At 41.4% G+C, this 26,629-nt stretch overlaps 1 protein-coding gene across 4 annotated transcripts in view; it reads right to left on the reverse strand.

The window, feature by feature from the left end:
- SEMA6D (semaphorin 6D) overlaps positions 1–26,629 on the reverse strand; it is a 351,383-nt gene that overhangs the window by 150,604 nt on the left and 174,150 nt on the right. For all 4 annotated transcript variants that reach the window (XM_090028631.1, XM_090028633.1, XM_090028630.1 and 1 more), the window contains one exon: positions 25,004–25,057. The gene's annotated coding sequence lies outside the window, so the exon portion shown is untranslated. The remainder of the gene's footprint in view (positions 1–25,003; positions 25,058–26,629) is intronic.

Raw genomic sequence — 26,629 nt, forward strand, 5'->3', positions numbered from 1 at the left:
AAAAGGATTTGAATGGGCATTTGCAGTCTGTCTCCAGCAATGTTAACTTGGGCATCTCCCCATCTACAAGGGTACCCATCTTACACTTTAAATGCAGGAGAGACCATGGTATTCAAAGTGAAAGGAATTGGATGACATGCAAAGTCACAGACCTAGCAGATACTATTTTGTGACCATGCCTCAGAGAAGGAGACCATGTTTAACAGCTCTCACATTCCCTGTACTGACAACGTAGACCAAAAGGTCTGTCAGCTACCTTGTGTTGATTCCCACAGCATTATTTTGTTAAGTACCACAAATTTTAAAAGACAATTAAAGGATCTGGAGATTAGATCCCATTGAAAGTCAACACGCTAACTCAGGCTAATTCACTTTTAGATACTTTGGGAATGCTACTCCACATCAATTGATTTGCTGTTGATTTGCTGTCCCCTACCTGAGTGTGACAAGGTTGACATGGTCAGCTCTGACAAGCTGCCACCCCTCTGCTGCACTGGGACATCTAGGGCAGTATCAACACTATGCTTATGGGCTTCCCTTTTATTGCAGCCAGCAGGCACTTTGCCTGAATAACTTTGACCGCTCCCTCACAAGCCCGGGGTGACCTTGTCAGAAGATAAGAACTGTTGTGCAGGTGAGGATTTTGCAGAGGCTCACACATGGAGAACATAAATAGACCTACTGCAGCCCATGCATGAGTTTCAGGATTTTAAGGGGCATGCTTGGGCGTATACTGTACTTCCTCCCTTCCTTCCGTAAGCTATGGCATTTCTATGCACATATTTTCATTTCTAGTCTGCTTTGTGCTCCCGGGCCAGACTGTCTGGAAGAGACATAGGGCCAAATTCTATTCGCAGCTGTGCTGCATATATTCTGAAGACGCTGCTTTGACTTCTGTGGAATAGCTTCAAATTTACACCATCATAACAGAGAATCACCACTGCATTTTTCCCTTCTATCCAAAGAAAAAACAGGTTTCCAGATTTGCATCATAATATGTTGGAGGAGGAAGTCTGATGATATACAGTAAATGTATCTTGACAGTTCAAAAAATAGCATTAGGTAACTCAATTAAAATGCTAACGTCTGTTTTTACAACCCTGATTTGGTTCACTCTGCAACATAGTTCACCTCTATTTATATTCTGAAATCGTCTAAAATAATAACTCTGAAACAGGCAAAGATATTTTTTAAGCAGTTTAAGAAATCTTTAACCAGATTCAACTAAAATACTCGCCCAATCCTCAAATGTAGCTCTAACCTTTATTTTTGCTGCTCTGTGAGATGCATATGAAAAGCTAGCATAGCCTGAGGTTTTGAAATCGGGAGATTATGATTTGGCCCTTTGGCATGTATCTTTGTCACTTTCTAATCTCTATGTGAAGCCTTCTGGCTTTAAAGAGAGACCAACTGATGCTCTCTCAAGCATGTATTTTCTTTCAATGGCATGAAATAATTTGGCAATTGCCATTTACAATCTAATTTTGTTAAGGTCTTTATTTTCAGATTAATAAATCTTAGTGTAATTACACATGTAAGGTTCAAAGGACAGGAACTAATATCATTTGCTTTCTACAGCTATCTATAAACCATAGGCCACACAGAACTGTATTTGCATGCGATACAAACTCTCAGTGGAATCAGACACTTAAAATGGCTTAAGAGATAAAATCACTTAAATAAGCTTGAGACAGACCTGAATTTATTTAAATGTCTAATTCTAAATGTACTTATGCCTAGTAGTAATGTTTACCATCTGCCTGACTCTGGCTGTTGAGGTAATTGTAAATCTATAAATAGCTTAACATATGCTGCACATATTGGGGCCTTAAGACAACAGGCTTTGTGTATAAGATTGGGCATTATTCTGAGTAGACTGAGAAAGGACTGTTACAGTTTTTAGCTTTTGTGTTACTTGTGACAATGGCTTTGAGGACAATGACATTGCTTACAGGCCTATTCTAAAACACCATTAGCTCTTTCTTTGATTCATACACACTGAAAATGGCAGTTGAATTGAAAAACAGAGGCAGCTTTCAGAGAGTAATACAGATTATTGGCAAAATGCAAACAGTATTCACTGAATATGAAAAAAATATTTTAATGAATTCTAGTCTGCCATTAACTAATAGAGAAACATCATGGATGCTCTATTTTTCTTTAAAGAGCACAGATTTGGAAAATGATATACAGCTGTAGAGATGCCTAACACCTGACTTAACAAAACAGCTTTATAGAGGTATTAGAGTGGGGGTTGTCAACTGGGGTACCCCTGGGGGTACTTGGGACATCCCCAGGGGGTACGCACCACAGCGTAAGGAAGTGGCATGTGGTGGCGGCACAGAGGGGTGAACGGAGGTGCTGGCAACCGTGTGCGAGCTCCCTGCCCCACGCCATTGCCATTTACCACTCCGTGCCGCTGCTGTATGCTGCTTCCTCATGTGCCACCAGCTTTGCATCCAGCTGGCCATCAGCACCCCTCTTCCCCCATCTGGAAGAGGGACCCACCAGAAGGGTGATATTCCTTAAAAATGGTTGAAAACCCCTGGATTAGAGGATTCTTCTGACTACCATACCCATACTCACAGAAATAGTGTTCAAAAAGCTATTTCTTTATAAAACTAAGAATGCTATTACTATTACTTCTCTGTAGAAACTAATCATAAATGCCCATGTATGTCCCTTCCTAGCACACACATGTAGGGAGAGGAGCAGCACCATGACTGTTGAGCCACATTCTCATCCTATAACCACCCAATGAGCAGCTGAGATATGTGATCATGGAGAGATCACATCGTTAATGCCAAGAGACTGGATCTCTCCTTGTTTCTGGGGAGAAAATGCCAGTGATGATTTCTTCACAGACCCCAAATTATTTGTGTGTGCACACACACCTGCTTACATATTTAAGTGACAACGAGAACACCAGCCACAAGTGGAGCTGCAGGGCTAGTGGGCTTATGGGTAAGAAAATGGAAGTGGAAATTACAATGATGTAGAAGAAGGATGAAACAAAGGGACTATGGGGTGGGCTGAAGTGGCACAGCAAGGAGACTGGAACAATTCTGAATATTTTGTGTTAAATTTTCTTTTTAAATATTTATGTTAAAAATGTTATAAAATGTTACACTAATTAACGTAATTATTTGCTAATGTAACCTAAGGGAAAGACTAAGGCAGCAATGTGCCAGATCTGTGCATAAGCGTGTGCAAATGCAAGAGGTCCTCTCTTAACATATTATGCATCCTACTTAGAGATTTCATAGATTTCATAGACATTAGGGCTGGAACAGACCTTGGAAGATCGAATCCAGCCCCCTGTCCCAGGGGCAGGAAGTCAGCTAGGGTCAAAGGATCCCAGCCAGATAGGTGTCCAAATGTCTCTTAAAGGAGTCCAGAGTAGGTGCTTGCACCACCTCTGGTGGCACTATATTCCAGGCCTTGATGGCTCGGATGGTAAAGAAGTTTTTCCTTATGTCCAGCCTGAAATGGTCTTGGAGGAGTTTGTGACCATTTGAACTTGTCATCCCTTGGGGCGCTCTGGTGAACAGGTGTTCCCCCAATCCTGATGTACATCCCTTATATACTTATAGGCAGCCACTAAGTCACCCCTGAGCCTGCAATTTTCTAAGCTGAAGAGTCCCACAGCTCTCAGCTTCTCTTTATAAGGACTGTACTCCTGCCCTTTGATCATGCATGTGGCTCTCCTCTGGATTCTCTCAAGCTTTTCCATATCCTTCCTGAATTGTGGAGCCCAGAATTGGATGCACTATTTCAGCTGCAGCCTCACCAAGGCCCAATACAGTGGGAGGATGGCATCCTGAGATTTGCTTGAGAAGCATCTCAGGAAGCAAGCCAGAGTTTTGTTCGCTTCACCAGCTGTGACATCGCATTGGTGGCTCATGTTCATCTTGTGGTCAGTCATGACCCCCAAGTCCCTCTTGGCCATGGTGCTAACAAGCGTAGCACTGCTGACCCTATAAGCACGATGCAGGTTTTTTCCCCGCTGAGGTGCAGCACCTTGCATTTTTCCATACTGAATGTCATCAGGTTTTAATCCACCCATTTTCTGAGTCTGTCAAGGGCGGGCTGGATCACTAGCCTATCCTCATGTGTGAATGTTTTACCCCAAAGTTTGGTGTCATTGGTGAACTTGGCCTGTCCACTTCTGACACCAATGTCCAAGGACAGAGTCTTGGGCGACGCCACTGGTCATGGAGCATCATGATGATTCACTTCTGTTGATTAGCACTCTCTGGGTCTGACCTTGGAGCCAATTCCCCAGCCATCAGACTGTGATGTAGCTGAGGCCACAGTTGGCCAATTTTTCCATGAGGAGATCATGAGACACCAGATCAAAGGCTTTTCTAAAGTCCAGATATATGACGTCAATCTCTTCTCCCTTGTCCAGGCGATATGTCACCTGATCATAGAAGGAGATGAGATTGGTCAGGCCACACCTACCCACAACAAACCCGTGCTGGGCAGAGGTCAGTCACAGATGTGGTCCATGTGCTTGGGGCTACTCTGTTAACACAGGGGTTATGGACAGAGGCTGTCTCCAAGCTAGTTGTTAAAAAGTGACTCAAACTATATGCTGCAGAATTTATATACCTTTCCGCAGAATCCAGCTGCATTTGCTGCATAGATGGATCTTATGTGGGCCTGGGTCTCTCTAATCCCTAAGCATCTATGTATTCTACAAGTCTGAACCTCTTCCCCGACACTTCTTTTAATTCCTGCCTTCCTCCATTGTAGAGACAAATTCTGCCTTCCTTGCTATACATGCAACTACTTCAGTCTGAAAGCAGATTATGTTCCTCATTACTTTGCATCAAATAGCAATTTCCAAGTGAGGAAATAAAGTCAGAATGATCCCCATATTAAAGCACTTCCTTCCTCCTCAAACTTGAAATTATAACATATGCTAGAAAGAAAACGCCAATAAACATACATAGGGGAAAACAAAATGCAAACTGACTTAGTCATCCTGGGCTTTAACCTCATCTTCATAAACAGAAAAAAAGTTTTGTTTTGTTGTTTTGCAAAGCTGGCTTGTTAGAAGTACTATATTTCTGGGAGAGACATTTGATTGTGACATGATTAAAACCTTTTATGCCCTCTACTCAGATACCATTCAGTTCATATTTTAACTATCTTCTATTACAAACCTGTCTAAAGACATACCAATGAAATTGCAAAAAAAATTCTTCTCATACTCATTCACCTTAGGACACTTTAATTTCCTTAATAAAATCAAATATACTGGACAAACCAGAAGTATCTGGGTCAGATATACCCCAATGACAGAATCCATGGTTTAAAGTTAAACTTCAGGGATCAGATTCTAGGTGCTGCAGTAATTTACAACAGTGACATCAGTAGAGTTAAACTGGATGTGTACTGGAGTGAATGGGAGTTGAATATGAGTTTCCATATGATTTGCACAGACATGACATTCCATTCAACATGGATAGCATTGATCCCAGGTGTTGCTGACTAGCATTTGGTCCTGAGTGAGGGAGGGTGCAAAAGTACTTTCAGCCACTTGGGCTAGGGACAGACATTACACATAAACCAGATTAAGTGATCAGAAACTGGTTTAAACCTGTAACAGAAGAGATATTCAGTGCATATAAACCAGTTTGAAAATGACTGAAACCAGTTTGAGATAAACCTGATTGAATGTTATATCAGATTTAGCTGATTTAGGTCAAACTGGTTTATGCACTGTATGTCTCAGACCTCTTGCTGGTTTAAAGTAAACCAGACACCCTCAGCATCCCAGCATGCTTTTTGGGCTGGGTGGGGCTCTCTGCTCCACAGCAGAGCTGGCCCCTCCCCTCTGCTCTCTGGCTTGAGCTCCTGCACAGATTGCAGGCACAGCAGGGTCTGCCTGGCTTCCCCCTGCCCTACTTCCTCCCTTCACACTTGCTGCTCACTGCTCAAGCAGGAATCATCCCTTCCCATCTCCCACAGCACAGACCCCAGTCTCATGGACCCTAGGCTTGTAGTATGCTAGCTAATGCCAAGAGGTGTCTGTGTGTGAGTTTCCAGTTTCACTGTCTACTTAGGGTTTTTTGGAGCTAATCAACAGGTCAGCTGGTAAGTGGTTTAAGAAGAGTTTGAACTAATGGAGAGAGACTATTGTTTTACTGATGGGGTGATAAACACTCATCAGCCCCCTGATGGCTTGCTTGCCAGTCAGTTTGCTGCAGACAGTATATTACAGCAGGGAGGGAGATTGAAAAGCTCCATATCATCAACAGATGCATGCACTGCACACAACCCCTTGCCTCAGAGTGTTTGCCCAGGGCTTGAGTCTGGCAACTCTCCTGCCCCTTGAGCAGCCAGTGGGGAAAAGCCTGGGATGGTGCAGGCAGACCTCCTTAATCAAAGTGCCATGCCCCCAGTCAGCTCAGCACTATAAAAGGGAAGAGGGGGCTGCTCTAGCACACCCCAGATTTTAGCTTGAGCCACTGTAGACATGTGCCTGAACTTCCTCAGTCCAGAGAGAATGTCTGTCCAGTTACAAACCAGTTCAGCCTAGCCAGGTTAGACTAACCTGCAAAGATTGAATCAACTCAGGCTCAGCCTTTTTGAATGTCTGTCCCTAGCCCTGGTGCTAGGCATAAAGACTATAGTATTACTTTATTCTACTATAGCTTATTAGAGTCATTACCTAAATGTACCCACAGCAAACACTCAATTGTACTATTACCTTATCTATCCCTGGGTAGTTATCAAAGTAGCTATTGTTACTATGTTGATCTAAGGTTCTGTGCAAACATTTGTGAAACATTTTTGGTTTGTTTCATTTGTAGTAGAACAGAAGCCAAAACAACTCTCTTTGTGCTCAAGCATCATTGAAACAATGAGTTCTGGGACAGTCTGGAGAAGAGAATATTTGTTAACTGCTGCTACAGAACAATGGGTTAGTGTCAGAGTGGCATTTTTACCACTGCTATCTAAAATGATGCCATGTAGTGGTGGCAATTTAAATAAATTTACATATCTGGGGAAACTGCTTATCGTCCTCTCCCTATTTCACACTCACAGTCTGTCTGCATTTTTGGTACTCAGTGGGCACATCTAGATGAGACACAACTGTGCGGTAGCACAAGCAAACATCTTTTTGTTGTATTAACACTGTCCATGCTGTGACATGCTACTGAGCGGTCAGCATCTCTTGTAGACATGCCCACTGACACCCAGACTTCCTTTTGCTACCATCTTCTACTGCCTTTTCCTTCATAGGTCCTCAATATATTTATATTTTGCTCTGTACTTAAGGACATAGCAGAGTTTATATAATAAACTGCCACCACTTCCAAATAGCTATGAAGGAGAGTTCAAGGAGGTAATGGGAATCTATCCAATAGGAAGAGAGCAGAGGAAGTGGGAAGTATGTGTGGTGATGCAGGGAAGCACAACATTATTAAATTTTTATACGGGTAGCTGAATGATGCCTTACCATGGATCTTTCTGTTGTCATTGTCAGCACAACATTTCAGAATCAAAATAAAGTATCTCAGACAAATATTGACTGAGAATGTGCTATACTTAACAATTAATATACAGAAGGTGTAATACAACAGGAGTTCTGCCACTGACCTCAGTCAGAGTGAGCTTGAGATTTACATTACCTAGAGCTTGCAGTCAAGAAATAGCACATCAGTTGGAAAGCCAAGAGTGGAATTTAATATAAAATTATAGATTATTTCCCAAAGATTTACTCCTCTGCCATTTATCTGTGCCTTGCTTTGACCTCCTTGCGTATGTCTACACATGTAAGCATGTGAGCTTGCAGCAGGTCAAATAGAAGTGGTGCAAATTTGAGCTGGGGCTTTTTACCTAAGCACACATGCTCTGACATGCACTTTGTGGTGGAGCAAATTGTGCCACTTGGGGCAAAATAACCCTGCCTGGCTCCTCCTGAATCTGTAGCCAGGGGGGAGCTAGAGCCCAGGGCTAGCACCTGTGCTGTCCCCATCAGTACAAAAAACTGCCTTGGCAAGTAGCTCAGGGCTACTCACTCTCAGGAGCTTCGGTGGCCCATCCAATTAGTACCTGGGGACACTACCCCTTGTGCCAGTTGGACTGCTGAAGCAGCCCTGAGAGTTCCCTGCATCCTGTACCCACTGCAGCAGTTTGGCAGTGGGGGCTGCTGCCTGGCTGTGACCTGCTGTGCACCTGCCAGACCCAAATGGGGACTGCACAGCCAATAGAGGCATCTGCCCCTCTGGGCCAGCTGCCAGTGGGCTGTGGCTGCAGAGTTGGCCTCTGTGCAACACTACTGCCATGTGTGACCCCTGCCTGGCCATCTGAGCAGCTATCACCCGGAAGATGTTCTGGGTGTGGTAGCCAGCTTTGAACTGTCAAAGCATGTCTTCCTGGCCCCATCTGGCCAGGGGGTCAGCCACAGCCAGCTGGGTCCAAGGTGCCAGCTCTAAGCAGGCAGGGTCCTGCCACTGGCCTCTGTAGCAGGAATTTTGGTGTTTCCTATTGGAAAACTGAAAAATCCCTGATAAAAAAAATTCCAAAGTCACTCTGTAATATATCCCAAAATCCATGTTCTTCCACAATTAAAATAAGAGACCACTATAAAGACAGAGATACAGAGACCGAGACCGAGACAGCGATCAGTTGGGCAATGTTTTATTGATATATCTACAGTGTTAAAGCAATTTGGAAGACTACTAGTGTCTGTATCATAATAATAAAATGAACTAAACAAAATCTTGTGGCCTGTTATAAACTAGTCAGGGGGGACCAGCAGGCACTGGGGGAGTCACTGTTCCCCCGAGCACCGCCAGGAGTGACCAGGAATAACGGTCACAAGCTGGCAGAGGGTAGGTTTAGGTTAGATATCAGGAGGTGCTACTTCACAATCAGGGCGGCTAGGATCTGGAACCAGCTTCCAAGAGAAGTGGTGCAGGCTCCTACCCTGGGGGTGTTTAAGAGGAGGTTAGATGAACACCTTGCTGGGGTCGTTTGACCCCAGTACTTTTTCCTGCCATGGCAGGGGGTCGGACTAGATGATCTGCTCAGGTCCCTTCCGACCCGAGAAACTATGAAACTCTAAATACATGTTTCATGAATGAATGAATCCATGAATATATATTTTACTGCCCCCCAACAGGTGCTACAGCCTCCCCTCAGGGGCCACAGCCCTCACACAGGGGCTACAGCCCCCACAGGGGTAACTGTCCCCCAACAGAGGCCAAATGGCCCCCACAGGGGCTACCACCCCACCAAAGAGCCCACATGATCCACCCCAGCTCGCCAATTGCTGCCCTACCTGGCCCCATCTCCCGTCAGCTGCTGCAGCCTCCCCATTGTCCCCTCTCTCCTCCTCCAGCCCCCCCGACCTGCTACATACCAGCACTGGAGCCCTGCTGCTGTCACGTTGCCTCCCCTTCATGGGCAGGCAGCATGCTACAGCACCAGGACGAGGGCTGACCACAGAGATGTTCTGGAAGCCAGAGCATCTCTGTGGAGGGCCCTGCCTCCGGTTCCCTGCTTTTTTTTAACTCCGTCTCTTTCTTGCTCTAATTTTGTCCCCACGCTGCAAACTTGCAGCGGGGTGGGGGGACCTTTTCCTGTTCTTGCATATGCCTCTATAAGCACATTAGTTAGGCCCCTAATCTGCATCAAACTGAATGATACTTAAGGGAAGTATGTGGTAAATGCTTTATGTGTGTGTGGATTTATAATAACAACTAATTCTGGATTTCAAAATTCTAACCTATCCTCCATGTGTGAGTCTTATATCACTCTGGCATTTTTGGTTTTCATGCTGCATGGAGATATACAAAAGCTTTATCAACATAATATGCACCTATACCCAGTTGAAGTAATGTCGTGTTGCTCACAAAGATATTCAGATGTGAAATCCCAGGTCACACAGAATGACTGTAAAATGTAGTAATAGACTTGCACAGTAAATTACAACAGCTCCTGGAGCTGAAGAATCTGAAATTTCTCCTATGAAAGCAGTACAAGCATTAGAGGTTGGTAAACATTGGATACAACAGAGGCCCAAGTTTACTACAAGAAGACTGCAGTAAGAATTGTACACAGCATTTCCTGACCTTACAATAATCATTGTTAGAAGAAAAGATTCAACTTATGCCATTTCTTGTATGTAACATTCTCTATAACGAGCAGGTAGAAGCAAACTTTTAATCCTGTTCCTAGATGACCTTTTCAAAATTCTGCTTTTTTACTGCCTATCAGTTGTGTCTCTTTTTTTCTAGCTCCCGAGATTGTAATCAAAGACAAATCAGAATAGACAGGGAATAATGAAATACTGAAAAAACCCATGTTAAAATTTGCCTTTGCCTAATGGCATTACAATTCGTATACCTTATTTTAATAGATTATGTGCAAATATAGCCATTAGCAGTCTTAACAGTGTAATAATACCCATTGAAAACAGATTTCATTGATTAAATTATCAATATAGTATCTTAAGCTTTGGGGAAAACAAATATGAAAAAGCAATGCAGCTATTTTTGAATTATAATGTCAGAGAACACTGGCAAATCTTTCAACAGCTGTTTATCATGAAAAAAGAAGTTACAGTAACCATTCCCCAGCCATGGAGACTGAAAATACTCAAATTGTACTTTAATAAATTATAACAATGATGCGTGAAGCTAATATAAATTTTTTGAAGGAGGTTTCTTAGTCCAGAGGGAGATGTCAAATTTTCTATTTGTGACTTTAATGCTACTTAGAATTTCTTCTAGGGCATTTAAAACTCCTTTTGTGACTCTTCATCAGCTGTTTTCCAGACAGCAAAGGCCTCTACAATATACATTTTCACTTTTTGCATGGCTGACGGACTTCATATGCTATATCCAATTTAAGGGTAGAGTACGAGATTACATTGCTAGAATATAGAGAGCCAAAGCCATTGAGACTGAATCACTGCTGTTTATAGTAATTCTTACTATTTGCTTTTTGACAGCCGTTTGTGACTGGCATAAAAGATGATGCCGAGATTATTGTCAAGCTGGTGTAATAGCTAGTAGTGCATGAAGTCTGCAGTAGATGGACTTGAACTTATAAGCACTCAGATTCTCAATAGACTCTCAAGTGAGCAGTGTCCTCCTCAGCCCAGTGTGATGTGACTGGCTTTGAAGAATCCTAATTTCAAAAGATGCAATATTATTTCAGCCAACTTTCTTTGTTCTATTTGAAATGTTTTATAGGGTTTAATTTGAGAGCTAGTTTAGAATTGAGGAAGCAAATTGATTTTCAGTTGCATGAGGTTCACTACATTACAGGTACATCCAAGCTGAACAACAACAGAAGGAGTTGACATATTCCAATTGCTTCCGAAAGGGGCTCCCTGGTCATTTTAGTTATAATACACAAGCAGAAAAAAAAAAAAGAGATGATGGCTATTAACTGGTGAATTTCCTCATGATCTCTGCTAATAAAAACAGTCCTTTAACTTGACAAATGTAAACTGATGGTAAAAATGCTATTGGGAAAGCAGTACCCCGTAAGGACTCTTATGAACTCTTCCGGTGTGCTCCTGCAGCTATAATACAGAATGCCAGCCATTGACTTGGATGATGCTTCTGCTGCTGTAGGAGAGCTAGATTGACAGTGCCGACCCTGCATTGTTGTAGAAATGTTTCACAATGGATTTATCTGGTTAAGGAGTCCTTACAGATGCACATTTATGTCAGGTACATATTTTAATTTGGATTGTGTAGTGCACTGCAAACGAACTATTGTTCACTAGCTCAGTCGGCAGAATCTGCCTCTGCAGCATGCCAAACGTGAATGATAAAAACCTGATGAGCTTCAGTGGAAGTTCAGTGGACCCAGTATTTAATTCTTATACCAACAACCTGGTTCCTCTTGGGAAGCCAGTCCCTTTCAATTTGAAATCCAAATGAACAGTATTCCAAGAGCTTGCTTAAGAGTTTGCCTGGAACCAATCTCTCTCTTTCCAGCAGTGTTATTCTTCTCCAGCCAGATCTAATATCTCTGTAATCAATAGGTAAAAAGCTAAAATACTTTGGATATCAAAAAGAGCCTTACTCAGCAAAAGAAAATATAGACCCTTGATTAAATGGACTGCAGTACAGTACTTCTGTAAACCTTTTGCTTTTTTGCATACCGTGTTTCTTTCTTTATATTCCAGCATTACAAGCTTGATCTTTTATTGCAGTATTGCCATTCAAAATTCTATAGTTAAAGTTGTGTCAGCAGTTCTATTACAAAACCCATTTATGAGGGGTTTATAACTCAGCTATGAAGATATACTGCAGGATGAAAGGTGGTGCACAAAACCTTTGCCAGAAAGACTGTTTTTTTTCATTGATTTTTTAAAACAAATATGTTTTACTATTTTAAGCTTTTATAATGGTTAAGAACAGTTTACTGTTTTCTATTACTTGAGAAACTCGACAATCTACTGGCATTAAAAAATCTGAGAATACAGAACCAACTTACAGGTATTTGAGATTTAAAACATTATTATGGAAGATAGAAGTTTCTTTCAAGGAACTGCCCATAAGATTTTGTAGCAGGCAAATAAATGCAGGGCCAAATCGGTATCACCTGAACAGCAGTAACGAAGTCAGTCTATGGGTGCAACACTATATCCTGACAAGTGCATTCTCTTGCCTACTCCTGGTTACTGCTGCAGCATTGGTAGCCTCTCCATTTTCACCGTGGCTTCTCACATCTTTTAACAGTTGTCAGACCTAGTTTCATACAAAGGAAAGTACCTCATCACTTCAAAGGACTGAAAAAAATGGCACTATAGCATCTTGCATGTCTCAGACTATCTCTGGAAAAGACACATTTCAAAATTAGTTGAACCCTCTGTAATCAGCCCCAGTACTTTACTTTCCCTTTATTTCTGTTTGGTTACACAGTTAATTGTCCTGGTAAGCTATGTAGCAGCACTGTCAGGTCTCAGGACATCCTTAGATTGTTTTGCTGATGCTGAGGTATCAGGACAGGTAGATAAGAAGAGTTCCTCAGCCTACTGACTCATTCCCTTCATCCATAACAATATATCCATGTCCCATAAGATACATCTACATGGCAAAATGCATCAACAGATTAGCCCATGGAACAGAATGCCATGTATGTAGCTATATTACTTTTAGCACTTAAGTTAGCCTTGAACCCACTCAGATATCTCTGCACAGCATTACATTTTGCCATATAGACATATGCTTCAATGTACCAAGCTTCAGTACATCTTTGTGAGATTCTGAGATGCATGGATGCCCCTAGGTGAGCCTTCATGAATCAGTGACCTCACACAGGCTCCTCAGCAGGCACTGGATTCAAGCCTGGCACAAAAGCAGTGGGGTTGGGGGTCAATCCCAACAGGCCTCCTGTGCCCGTGAGAAGGCAACTTCCTGTGTCTAAGAGTGAATGACAAAGGTGATGCTGCAAACAGTCAACTTCATAGTTATCTGCTATAAAAGCCAGTGCAAAAGAATAGTATTTTCAAAAGCAACTTATGCCATGTCTGCACCGCAAAAAGAACTGCGGCAAGTATAGACATGCCTGAGCTAGCATTAATCTTAGCTGGCTCAGGTACTAACAGCAGTGAAGCTGGGGCAAAACATGGTTTGGCATAGCTGCTCAAGCTCCTTCCGCTAGGGGTACTTAATGAACGGCTGAAGTGTGTGCTGCAATAGCTGTGCCATCGCTAGTACTCCGCTAACTTCATTACAAGTAGCTTGAATATATCTGCATGCAATCACATTTTTCAGCTGAAGTGTAGACATAACTTTAGAACATTTAATTCCCTAGAATTTCCTCAAGACTTTGTCTGAAGTAGTTTATGAGCTTTTGAAAAAAAAAAAACCACCCTAATGCCTGTGTGTGCAATAAAAACATACACGTGTTATTGCATGCTTATCAATGTGTTTTACACTGATAATAGTGGTCTCTTATACCCTGACTGTAAATTTTACACACAGAACTTTAGTGCCACAATTCACAGATGGAAAATGGCTCATATACAATTTATAGAAGCAAAACTAAAAAATCATCATGAAAAAATCATCCTCTGAGTCAAGACTTCCATGAATTTAAATTAAAAAAAACAAAAACGAAATTCAGAAGGAGCTGAAAAAAGGCAAAAGTTGTATTTCCGACACACTACATTTGTTACCAAACCCACAAAAAGGCTGCTATAGAATAGTTAAAAAAATAAGCCACAGAAATTCAAAAGGAACAATCACAGGCAACATGCAAAAAAACCCCCTGGTGTTAAAAAAGGACCCAACTGTTTATTAACAAAAAGAGCTATGGTAATCTTTCAGGTAAACAGAATACCTTAACAAAAATAATATATCTTACAAGATTTACCTCCCGTCACCTGTCACATAAAAAACCATGGATATATTTAATAACTCATAACAGACAGACCATAAACTTAATTTTAAAAGATACCTTAAAAGGTGTCAGTAAATACTAATTTCACCATAAATATTCAAACCACTGAGACACTGGAAGGCCTCACTGGGGCTTTATTGTGATGTGTGCAGTTCTGTAATACTTCTTTTTTCAAGCTTAAATACCAAACTGCACATATAACCTTCCTGCGACCCTTGCTTTTTCAACCTTTTAGTAAGTAAGGTTTCTGGCAGGAAAGTTGTTCCACAAACTGCAAAGAGCAAATGGAGACAGTTAGCTGTGCTTATTTAAGTCTCTATTCTTCTGTGCCACTCAGTTTCAATCCTGCCCCTGGCAGAACAACATCAGTATTCTCTGCCTCTTTTAACTAAGGAAGCAAATCAAGAATCAGACAGACTAATGGGAACTGAACCTCATTTCTTGGCCTCTACTTCAGCCTATGAAGCCAAACGGAAAGCAGCCCACTTCTACAGGCCCCTATTCCTATTGCCAGCTGGGAACTTAACCACCTCCTTGGCCCTCCCATCTCACTTGCCAGTCAGCACGCAGCCTGCCTTTCCAGGCTTCTAACAACCACTGGCCAGTTGGGAATTGGACTGCTTCGCCAGGTCTCCTGTCTACTTGCCAGACAGAGTCTGCAGGGTTCCTTTTCCGTTTGCTTAAGCCAGTTAAGAAGGGATCTGCAATTTTATTAGAGCATATTAGCAAAATAGCTTAAACATCTCCATAGAAACATGAAGTCTTAATAATGCTGCACAAAGAATGGGATAAGAACCGGGAGGAAACAAGAAAAGTGGGGGTGCCCCCGTTTCTGAGTTTCCAATATTTTTAACCATATTAAGAGTGCTCTTCTCCTAAATACCTGCCTGACTCTTGGGCATAGGTAGATTGGAGGGAAGGAGAAAAACAAAATGGTATAACTCCTGATTAGAGCCACAAGAAACATTTTCAACAAAACCTGAGCCACATGAAGCCCACCTGTTACACTGCAACTTGAAATTATTCCATGTAGATCTGTTGAAATATTCCTCAGGGTCCAAATTTCTAGTCCCAGCTGTGTATTTATAGTACACAGCTTTATCGGACAAATTGAGGGTCAGATATAGCCTGAAACTAAGTAGCTGTGCAGGGATATAAAACAGGAAAAAGCTCTGTTGCACGCATGGCCTTGTGTGGCCTCCTCAGACTTTGACTCCCTGGGACATCTGCTCCCCAATGCTGTATACGAATGGTAAGATAGGGCAAGGGAACAGGTGAAGACTTAATTTCTTCCTTCAGAAAAATTCCCTTCCATGTAATGGTTTACTGGCATGGGCCAATAATACATTCCTTCTACCCAAGGAGAATAAAGAATTGAGCCTCCCATGAGTTCCTCTTTCCTTGTGGCATGGCACAGCCAGACACCTCCCTTACAGACTGCTGTGATGAAAGCCACAATCTAGTCTTTGACCTTTTTTCTGTTTGTGAATTGTCCAAAGCCAAATTCTTTTCACCTGAATTGGTCACTACTTTCAATGATTTGATGGACGCTTTATGTGAACAATTCTGCCTCTGGTTGCATACAAACTGCTCCTTGTGAGTATTCAATTCACTGTTTGCACAATTGCACAGTTTGAATAGCAAATGCTGATGAGATTGTTTCTGGTCTGTGAGTTGATGGCTATACTTGATAAAATGTTATGCTTTATAATATGTTATATTATACACATTAATATGTTGGTGACAATATAGCATATCATATAAACAAGTATATTTGTATACACCCTAACCACCCCTAATTCTATGAACAAAACTTGCCCATCCAAATACTCACAAAAAGCAAATATGTGGTCATCACAAACACAAATGGATCGCATTCAACAGTTTTTGATTACTCAAGAATGCTTCTCCGTCTTCCCTTTCTTCCTCCAGTCTTCACACAACAAAGAAAAATCGGAGGCATTTGAACGAACACAAATTGAAAAGAAAGCAACTGATTACAAGAAGGGCACTTGTTGAGAATTGAAACTGCCAAATCTTACATGGTTCACATACTGATGGTAACTTTGGTGGTATGTCAACCTGTATTCATGTGATTCCTTGCTCAATGCAATCAAAATACTTCTTTTCCAGTTCACCCTATTATGACTTATAATACGTACTACAGAGAAGCCACAAACATGGACCAGCACCCCATTGTGAGTATGTCTGCATGACACAACACAGTGCATAACAGAGATACCAAAGCTATTAGGCCTGTGTGAATAGGGAAGGCTTCAATTAGGATTCGGATTCGGCTGATTCGGAGGACAGTCATTCGATTTAGAGATTCCCAGATCGATTCGGCCAAATCAACTTCGGAGGATTTGGCACTGACTTGGTGATTTGGCCATGGAATATAATGGGGAATCACTGAAATACCTATAACTTTGTCATTTTTTGGCATATTTGGATGAAAATAGTAGGGATGATAACCCCTTCTGAGGGCATGAAGCCTGCCAAGTTTCAAGGAGACGGGTACAGGGGTGTCTGGGAAACTGCACCTCAAATTGCTGAAAGCTAAATTTGTGTTGTGCGTGTTAAGGCAGGTTTGGATGAAAACAGCAGTGATGGTAGCCTGTAACAGGGGGCCTTCCCAGTGCTGGTTAGACCTCTGCCTCCCCACCTCTTTCTGGGCCAGCCACCCACCCCTCTTTTGCTCAGGCAAAAACAGCTCACAAAAGGGGCAGAAAAGCTGCAGACAGAGGCTTATATGCTGTTTCTATGTCCCTTCCCCAGAGCACTGTGATTGGGAGGGGAGTCGGGGAAAGATGACAGTCACTGGCCAGCTACAGATCAGTCTTTCCCACCCTGCTCCCTCTTCTCAGTTTCTGTTCCCCTGAAAGACTGCCTTCTGAATCTCCAAATCCTTTTCAGAATCTTTTCCAAATTGATTCAGAGGCTCCAAATTGATTTGGAGGGTTTTTTTGGTCTCCCAACTTCATTCGGATTCAGTGATTTGGGCCAAATCTTCTAAGACTTGAATCAGTGACCAAAGCTTCACACATCCCTAAAAACTATCTCTTAACAGTACCACAGGCAGTCTAGCCACAAGATGCAGAGCTTGTATTGAGAATGGTAAATTAGTCTGTATGGACTTCCATGTAATGCACTTAGGGCACTTGTCGGCACTGTTTCAACACTGATCTCAGGACTGCTGTGGCCAGTTGCCACCCAATTGCTCCTACTCACCATGTGTCAAAGCCTGGATGGAGTAGGTCAGCATTTCTCAACCTGTGGGTCATGACCCAAAAGTGGGCTGGAAGAATATATCAAAGGGTCATGAACAAACTTTAAAACTGGATCAACAAACTTTAAAAATGGATTCTCCTTTAAAGGAGAAAAATGTGGGAAATTGTGGCTTTTCCCTTGCAGCCTGGCAGAGTTCCAGCCTGCTTGGGGCCCCTTGTGCCCCACATCCCCCCACCACCCCACACACTGGGGGGCTGGGGGTGGGGGACAGTGGGTCAGGACTGGCCATTGATGTTTATAAATGGATCCTGGTACAAAAAAGGTTGAGAACCACTGGATTATGTCAGTGGTTCCCAACCTGTGGACCGGCACAGGAGTAGGACGGGGTGCAGGCAGCCAACTGACACCCTCCTAGGGCTGCCTCACCCCCCAGCTTTAACCCTGCACATCACTGCCGACGGCAGAAGCTGCTTGCCCGGGCAGATGGACAAGTGTCTGAGTGGGGGGCTCGTGCCACAACCACAACTATGGGCTAGTGGTCGGGAGCCTCTGGATTAGGTGACGTACCTAACTTTGAGCAACACCTGAGCACATGCCCCAGTTCTGCTCTCAGATTCTCTGCTTCTGACATGCTTCCTGGCATTCAAGGCCTACCTCAGCCAATACTACTGCCTAATTTCTGGATTTTGGCATGTACTGAACAAGAGCAAGCAGGTGGAGTCATCCTTCTCAGCAGTGGCCCTGGGCTTAGAATGAAAGTGGCACAGATATGGCCTGTATTAGTTCTGGTACCTTAGCTAGGTTGTTTAGCACTAGCTTGGGTAGTACTACATTGCACTTCATTGTGCTGTGGCAGCACATCATGTGTTAAACTCTGTACAAAACCAGGAAAGTATAACTATTTCTATCCCAGAGACCTTAATGCTGCATTAGACATTCATAATATATACCTCTATTATATCATATTACCCTGATTTTCACTTTCCTTTCCCTGTGAGCTGTGTCAGTAGAGACCCTGGCAGTGGGACCTTCCAGAAAACTGAGACTGTTGGAGATGCCTCCTCCCTGTGATGACTGCAATCTGGATGCTGTAAGCAGCAGCTGCTTCAAGACACTGGCTCTTTCCAACTGCCAGAGCAAGGGAGCTCAGGGCTCTATCACAGTGTCATTTGCTATTCTCTCTTATCTTAACTGAAATTGTTAAAATTGAATTTGCTAAAATTGTTAACTCCTTATTTTTGGCCACATTCTTGCCTTTGAATTCTACTCTAGTAGGTATAGTTGAGTTTAGCTGACTTTCAGTTCCAGTTACTGCACTGTCTCTGTCAAGCTTTTAGGACCGACAGGTGGAAGGTTCTGGTATATAAAAACATAATGGCTTAAAATGGTGTTCATGTTGTGACCTCTCTACCTAATGGATTCTCTTACAGCCTAGCAGAGGCTTTTTGTTTTATCCAGGCTCATTTGGTTTGGAATCATTTTGACAATTAAATGAAGTCACCTGAAAATAATAACCCAGCTCTCATATACTGCTTTTCATCTAAGGAACTCACAATTCTTCATATTTTAGTGTCATTGATCTATTTCCATTTTACAAAGAAGCAAATAAAGGAAATGTACCACAGCAAATTTTAAAAGGTGCCCTCAAATGCCAAAGAGATGCATGGAACCTGTTCTTCCAAAACCTTTCAAACATTTAACTAGAAGCTTGATTAGAGATTCTGCCCTTTCACATAACAGCCTCTTTACTCCAGGAAAAAGTAAAAAGTCTTCCTGGCTATGGTCTATGTTTTGGTCTCTCATACAGCAGCCTTTCAATGCTCAAGTCTTTCATAAAGCTGTGAGGAAGGATTTTCTCATTAGTCAATGAATTTAGGGAAAGTTAGTTGGTATCTCAGTACAAAGCTCTTAGTTACACTGGTGTCAATCCATGCATTGCCCTGTATCAGCACTGTGTGACTGAGCACAGCAAACAGCTCACATTACTGCAAATTCTGCACTTCCCTTTAGAAATGTGTTAGTTACTGTTTGTTACAGTGGTTTTGTAGTCATTCACTTGCTATTATACTCAGACTACTCTTCCCTTACAAATAGAATTATTGTATCCAAATGATTACTTTCCATTTAGTTAGGTTGTATTAATTTGGCCCAGAGTATGGCAAGTACTGTCTTAAAGTTAAATCTATTATACTACAAGACAGAAAGTATCATTGCTAAGACTTCAGCAGAGCTTGTCCCTTTATCACTGAAGGGCTGCTGTAGAATGTAGGGGGGGAGAGAGCTTGCTGCAGAGGCACCTTCCTCAGTCTTACAACAGTTCCCCTGTTGATTGGGGCTAGGGACAGACATTAAAAAACCTGATCCTGAGTTGTTTCAACCTTTGCACGTTAATCCAACATGGCTAGCCTAAACTGGTTTGTAACCGCACAGACATACTCAGGACTGAGGAAATACAAGCACATGCCTGCAGTGGCTCAGAACAGAAGCCGGGGGGCACTAGAGCAGCCCTCCCTTCCCTTCTTTAGTCCTGAGCTGATGGGGGTGTGTGGCCAGGCCTGGGCAGGACCTCTGATTGGGGATGTTTGCCTGCACAATCCCAGGCTTTTTTCCACTGGCTGCTCAAGGGGTGGGAGTATTGTCAGACCCCAACCCTAGGCTAGCACTCTGAGGCAAGAGACAGTGTACAGTGCATACATCTGTTGATGGTACAGAGCTTTTAAATCTCCCTCCTGGCTTCTTTATATTGTCTGCAGCAAACTTACAGGCAAGCAAGGCATCAGAGGGCTGATAACAGTGTTTATCATCCCATCAGCAAAACAGTACCCTCTGTCCATTAGTTTAAGCTCTTCTTAAACAGCTTTTTCCAAAGAACCATCTTACCAGCTGACCTGTTGATTAGCTCCAAAAAACCCTAAGTTCTGTCTGGCTGTCTGGGTGAATTTGGAGACACACACAGACCCCTATCAGCATTAGCTAGCATACCATGTGCCTAGGGTCCATAGGGCTGGGGTCCATGCTGTGGGAGATGGGAGGGAGGGAGTAGGATGGGATCCCTGCTTGAGCAGTGAGGGAAGGGGGGGAGGGTGAAACCAAGCAGACCCTGCTGTGCTTGCAGTGTTTGCCCAAGTTCTGGCCAGGGAGCAGAGGGGCTGGGCCAGCTGTGTTGTCTGGAGCAGAGAGTCCAGCCCAGAGAGCATGCTGGGATGCTGGGGGAGTCTGGTTTAACTTAAACCAGGAAAGGGTCTGGGACAGACATTGCATAAACCAGTTTGACCCAAATCAGTTAAGTCTGACACTACATTCAACCAGGTTTATCTTACACCAGTTTCAGCCATTTTCAAACCGGTTTATGCACACTGAACTTACATTCTGTTACAGGTTTAAACCAGGTTCTGATGACTTAAACCGGTTTATGTATAATGTCTGTCCCTAGTCTGGATGTATAGGTTTGGTATTCCCTCCACTCCAGAGCTGGAGAGAAGCATGAGGAGCAAAGAGAAGAAACTGAATTTTATTTAATCTAAGGAGAACAACTGACATTTTGGATTCATTAAGGGAAATTTGAAAGAACAAACAAAAGTGTATTTAAGCTTTCTTTCCTCTGGAAATTTGCATAAAAAGCATGCCAGCTTCCCAAAGTGTTAGGCATATTTCATTATATTTACTACTACAGCCTAACCAGGAAAACTATGTCTTCATTCCTTAGCAATAAAAGCATTCTAACAAGAACAATGCTAGCAGAAGAGAAGTGTGGCTGGGCTAAACTTCATCATGTCTCTGCCAAAATTGTTAGGTATAGGTAGGCACAGCCCACTCTACCAGCTTATAGATGAGCTTCCTTAAATGGTATTGGGATAATGGAGACATTACCAACAACAATTTGTTCTGTAACACTAAGTCTTTCACAGTCTCATTTCTTCTTTCAAATATGTCTATACACACACACAGATGCATACACACAGACATATACATCCTGACATACACATGCACACATGACATATATTATCATGTGCATATACACACACACATACACAGTCACACATCCTCCAGTAGATATTGGAAGCATATTTTGCTTAACATTTCTTTCATTCAGGATAGCATTTGAAATTCTGATTATACCAGGAATTCTAGTTCTATAATCAGTTAGTAGATTTATTCTGTGATCTTTTATATCAAAATCCATGCTTGCTATAATACTTTTTAAATAAACTCTGTTTGATTCTGTTTCTTTTTGAAGAGACAGACAATTACTATATGTCCTCTAAAGGAACTGAAAATATGCCAAACTATTTGAATCACTTTCAGTATTGAATATTGAATATACTCTCCACTAAATATTATGTTGAATATTGTCTTTCCCCCAGTTTAAGTAACTAAAACAGATTTGGACATAAAGCTACTAGAAAGAGAAAAGTGTCTTGTTATGCTCAATACCATGATATTTTTGTCCAGGTAGTAAGTACATTTGTTCCTACAGTAACTGATACGTATTTTAATTATTGATGTGACCCGAACAATCTTGAATCTAAGTGTAAAGAAAGAAATATATAGCTTTTTCTTTGTTAATGTCTTTGCTCAAACATACAGATGAAATGCAAGTGGAAATGAAAACGCATCCTACCAGTCTCACTTGCATTTAGAATTCTATTACCGTGTTTGCTGAAAGAATGTCACAGATTTCAGAAAAGCACGCTATGAATTAAACTTTATAGATTTTATTGGTTTTTTCTCTCTTTCTATTTTTTACCCTATTTTTTGCAATACTGTATTCTTAACATCTTGGAAATATAATTTTCTCCCTACTAATGCTGTCTTTTTCTATTAGGCAAACATTGATTTTTTTTTTCCTGTGTTCAGAATGGACATAAAATTGTCTTGGATATTTTGTGTTTAACATCAACAACAACTTCATTTTAAATGGGACTAATACAGGTTTTACAATAATAAGAATAACACTGTAGATCACAAAATCCCTGACCACTTTCTTAATAGAGTCTATCCCATTTTAAGTTTGAGTTAGATAGAAATGTACAGCTTGGCATTACTAACATGTAGCTTGCATCACCACCATCCAAGGAGCCCAATGAACTGTGATTCCCAACCAGCATTCACTTCCTGGTTCCTCATGTTATAAGGAGGTAATCTGCTCCTTATTTACCCTACACTGGTCCCAAATTAATTCCCCCTCTATGCCAGTCCAGCTCTGCTCCCCAGTCCACTGGCAAACTGACTTCCCCCTTTTTTTATCATTTCACTTAGGCACTGCACTTGGCAAAGGGCTTGCTTTGGAAACCAGCAGCAAGAAAAGGATACATAATCAGGTTGAGACCCTCACTCTCAAACTTCTTTGTTATGCTGTTCTGTCTGGTTTTATAGGCATGGACCCTGTTCTCAAGATCAAATGATCCACTAGGGAATGGGTCCTGGGATGCAGGTGAATCATGCTGCCCTGCAGCTTCACAGAATTTGGGAAGGCTTCTTTTCTTTCTCTGATATAAGTTGTCAGGGAAGAGCACTTTACATCAAACTCCCTTGGTGTCACTCACCTCTCAGTAGGACTATGATAGATTTTATTGGTTCAACATACACAGAAGGTGAACAGGAAGGCCTGGACTGACAACCTGGTCTGAAATTTAGCTGTAGAAGAAGATACTGTTTTCCAGCCTATTTGGATGGGGGCCAGTTCTTGTAGCACAGCACAAGGCCACAAATCTCAGCAAAGTCACATGCAGTAAAACTTTTTAGCTAAATTTTTAATATGGCCTGGCCTACAGGCTTGAGTGGAAATCCTGAGCAAGAAAGAGGGGGAACAGGTGCCATGGTATTTTGTTTTGTTTTTATGAGTGATTCCTTTCATTTAAAATATAAGGAAAGGGAAGTGACTGTCCCCTCCTTAGGTTTGACCCTTTCATAACTCTACTTACTTCAAGGTAGTTTCTCCTAGTTTAGGCAGAATACATTAACTATGGGAGTATTATAGTATCTGTCTAACTGTTAAAGCACTTTTGGAAATTTATACTGGAATTCATAAGATAATCATCTTAATTCAGTATTGACTTCCGGGCTAAAGTCTAAATATTAAATGTTTATTTTGTACTTCATGTTTCTATCTAAATATATATATTCACTCATTTATAAAGGGCAGACACCCATTCATTCTTATAATTATATCTTAAAAATACTGCGAGAAGGCTGGGAAACACTGATGCTCAGGGTGTACTAAAATCAGCAACAGGAACAGTTGGAACTTTTTAGGAAATCCGTTTAAATGTAATTAAAGCATGAAAGAAAGCTGACAAGGATGCTGTTCATTATGACCATTTAAGATTTGAAAACCAGTGCATTGCCCAACTTGTACAAAACAATACGTCCAGTGTTAGGGCCAGGAAACATCAATCAGGTTTTATGATAATGACTTGGATGTCACACTGTATAGCATGTGTATACATATCACATATTTTATTTTGTATATATGCACACACACACAATATACAGAAACAAGCATGTTAAGATTACATATATAACTGGTCATCTTCCACACAGCAGACTTACTGTTTGGTTTATTTAATTCCAATTTCCCTTCATGTTGTTCCTGTGAAAGCTAGCTGCTAAACGAACTCATGAGGAGGCACCAACACATAAGCTACTCATGAAGGTACGGCTCACACAGCAGCTACTAAGCCATGCTGGGCCATGAGATTCTGGCTCTCTCTGGTGCCAGTATCTGGTCCCATTGTAGGAGTTTAGAGCACCATAATATTCAGTTTCATCACACAAATTTATGCAATTTAAAAGCAAGAAACAAAGATGGTGCTCATAGACTCCATGAGATAGTAATCCAAAGTTATCTGTGAGTAACCATGGGAACTGAACTCCTATTTTTCTTCAAATCTAATATATAAAGTGTTATCACAACCTCACTTACATGTAACCTCAGCAATTATGTCAAGAAATTAGACAATTTTTGTTGCTGAACCAACTCTCAAACTGATTCTAATTTCATTGGAAGTTTTCTTCTGTTAAAAACAGCTGGAGACATTTGTTATTGAATCCTGCTCTTTTGACAGAATTTTATTAAAAGAAATTGATTTTAGTAGCTCCCACTATTACATTCTGCTGAATGATATAACATAGTATTTCATTTACTTCCTTATTTTTGGAAAGAATGAAATTTTTTTTAAAAGCTGCCAATTGGGATATGCAATTTTCCCACTGTCATTGGTTTAAAAAGGTTGGTTTTATAGTCAGGCACCACTACGTTTGAAACTGTATTAAAAAGTAAACAAAATAAACAAACTTAGCTAAAAATATTCTTTTGAGGGTTCAATTTTTTTACAACCAAACACAACAATATGGTACATTACATTTTAAGCAGTGTGTTTACCTTTCACCGAGCGTCTTCACCAGCTGTGTCAACGTCGAGTGCAATAGCTTGGTTCTAAAAAAATTAACACAAAATGTTTATTTTAAAAAAAATTTCCATGATCATACCAAAAAACACAATGTGTGGGCTGCAAAGCAGAGTGCTGGGAGCAATATTATTCATGTTTAAAACCACTGCCTCATTTTGCCTCCTTTTAAAATTACGATACTACAAATAACAGCCCAGAGGAATTATCAATTGCAATTTTTTTAATGCAAAGAGCATTTGGGATTCAAACTACAGAAGAACTGTAAAATATACAACAATTAAAACTAACATTTTATAGCTTAACATTTCCCTTTCCTTGGATGTGAATGCTTATGTTAGAAAACAGACACATACACAGCATAATAATCATTTCAAACACTCAAAACAGCTTTTCTTTTCATATACAATATGCACCCTTCAAATAAGTCAACATCTTTAGTTCAGTGGGTAGTTTTTTTCATTATCGGGAAGCATTGTTGTGTGGGTAAAGTGATGGTGGTTGTGAATTGCTAACTTCGTAAACAATCTTTCCCCACAAATTACTTTTTGATTGATTCAGACATTAAGGCATATTAATCTATTTTTTAAAAAGAGATGTCAAATTAGCGTCCCATGAGACTACTGCAGCATTTCTTATTTACCAGAACATTCACATTTTAGGGGGGGTTCTTTTTGCCTGCTTTATCAGGACAGCCGATAAAGGGAATACTCCCCAGAAAAACAACTTAATAACAAAGCCAGAGAAAAAAAGTATTGCAGAGATATTATCAACACCATTTTTATATGAGAAATTATGTACAGTATACACCATTAAAAAGTCAGCATTTTACCATAGACTTAGAATGCAAAATAATGGAGATACCTCTTTGTGGTAACTGCAGGCAAATGTAAACTGTTATAATGGCAACCAAAGGGATGGAGATGCAATGAGAAACTCACTCCTATGCAGAGGGTCACTAGGTGATATCTGCATCACTTACAACACACTTCAGTCCTGATTTTTACTCACACTGTTCTATACAGTACAAGACAACATCCCATTGAATACTTTCTGGTACTGGCATCAGAGCACAGGTATGTTCCTCTTTGTAAGCTATAGTTAATACACATGCATCATATTTATATAAACCAGTGATTTATATAGACTAATATTTTGAAAAGTGACTACCATATTTCCCTGAATCCAAGATGACTGAATTTAAGACAACCCTCCAATAATTAGACTCTGTACATTGAAACTGTGTAAATTTGTTATAATCTCCCATAACTATTGGTGGGTTGCCTTAAATTCACCCCCCACAACTCCTGCAGCAGGGCAAGCAGCAGCAGGGGGGCAGGCAGTAGAGGGAGTCAAGTGGCCCATCTCCCTCACCACTTGCCCTCCTTGCTGTCTGTTCCTGCTAGTGTCAGTGCACCCAGCCCCTGCCCCCGTGTCACTTCTACTGTTCTGCTTCTCCCCTGTGACTATATCTGCTGGCACCTGCACCCCCACAACTTGTTGCCCCTCTTGTCTGGGGCAGAGCTAATAAATTAGGCACATATTTAGGGGTATATGAAGCCTTTTGTAGAAAGAAAAAGATTGGTACCCCCTCCTTGGCT

The sequence above is a fragment of the Crocodylus siamensis genome, chromosome 15 (assembly GCF_052110815.1).
Source record: "Crocodylus siamensis isolate JL-2025a chromosome 15, ASM5211081v1, whole genome shotgun sequence".
NCBI lineage: Eukaryota > Metazoa > Chordata > Crocodylia > Crocodylidae > Crocodylus > Crocodylus siamensis.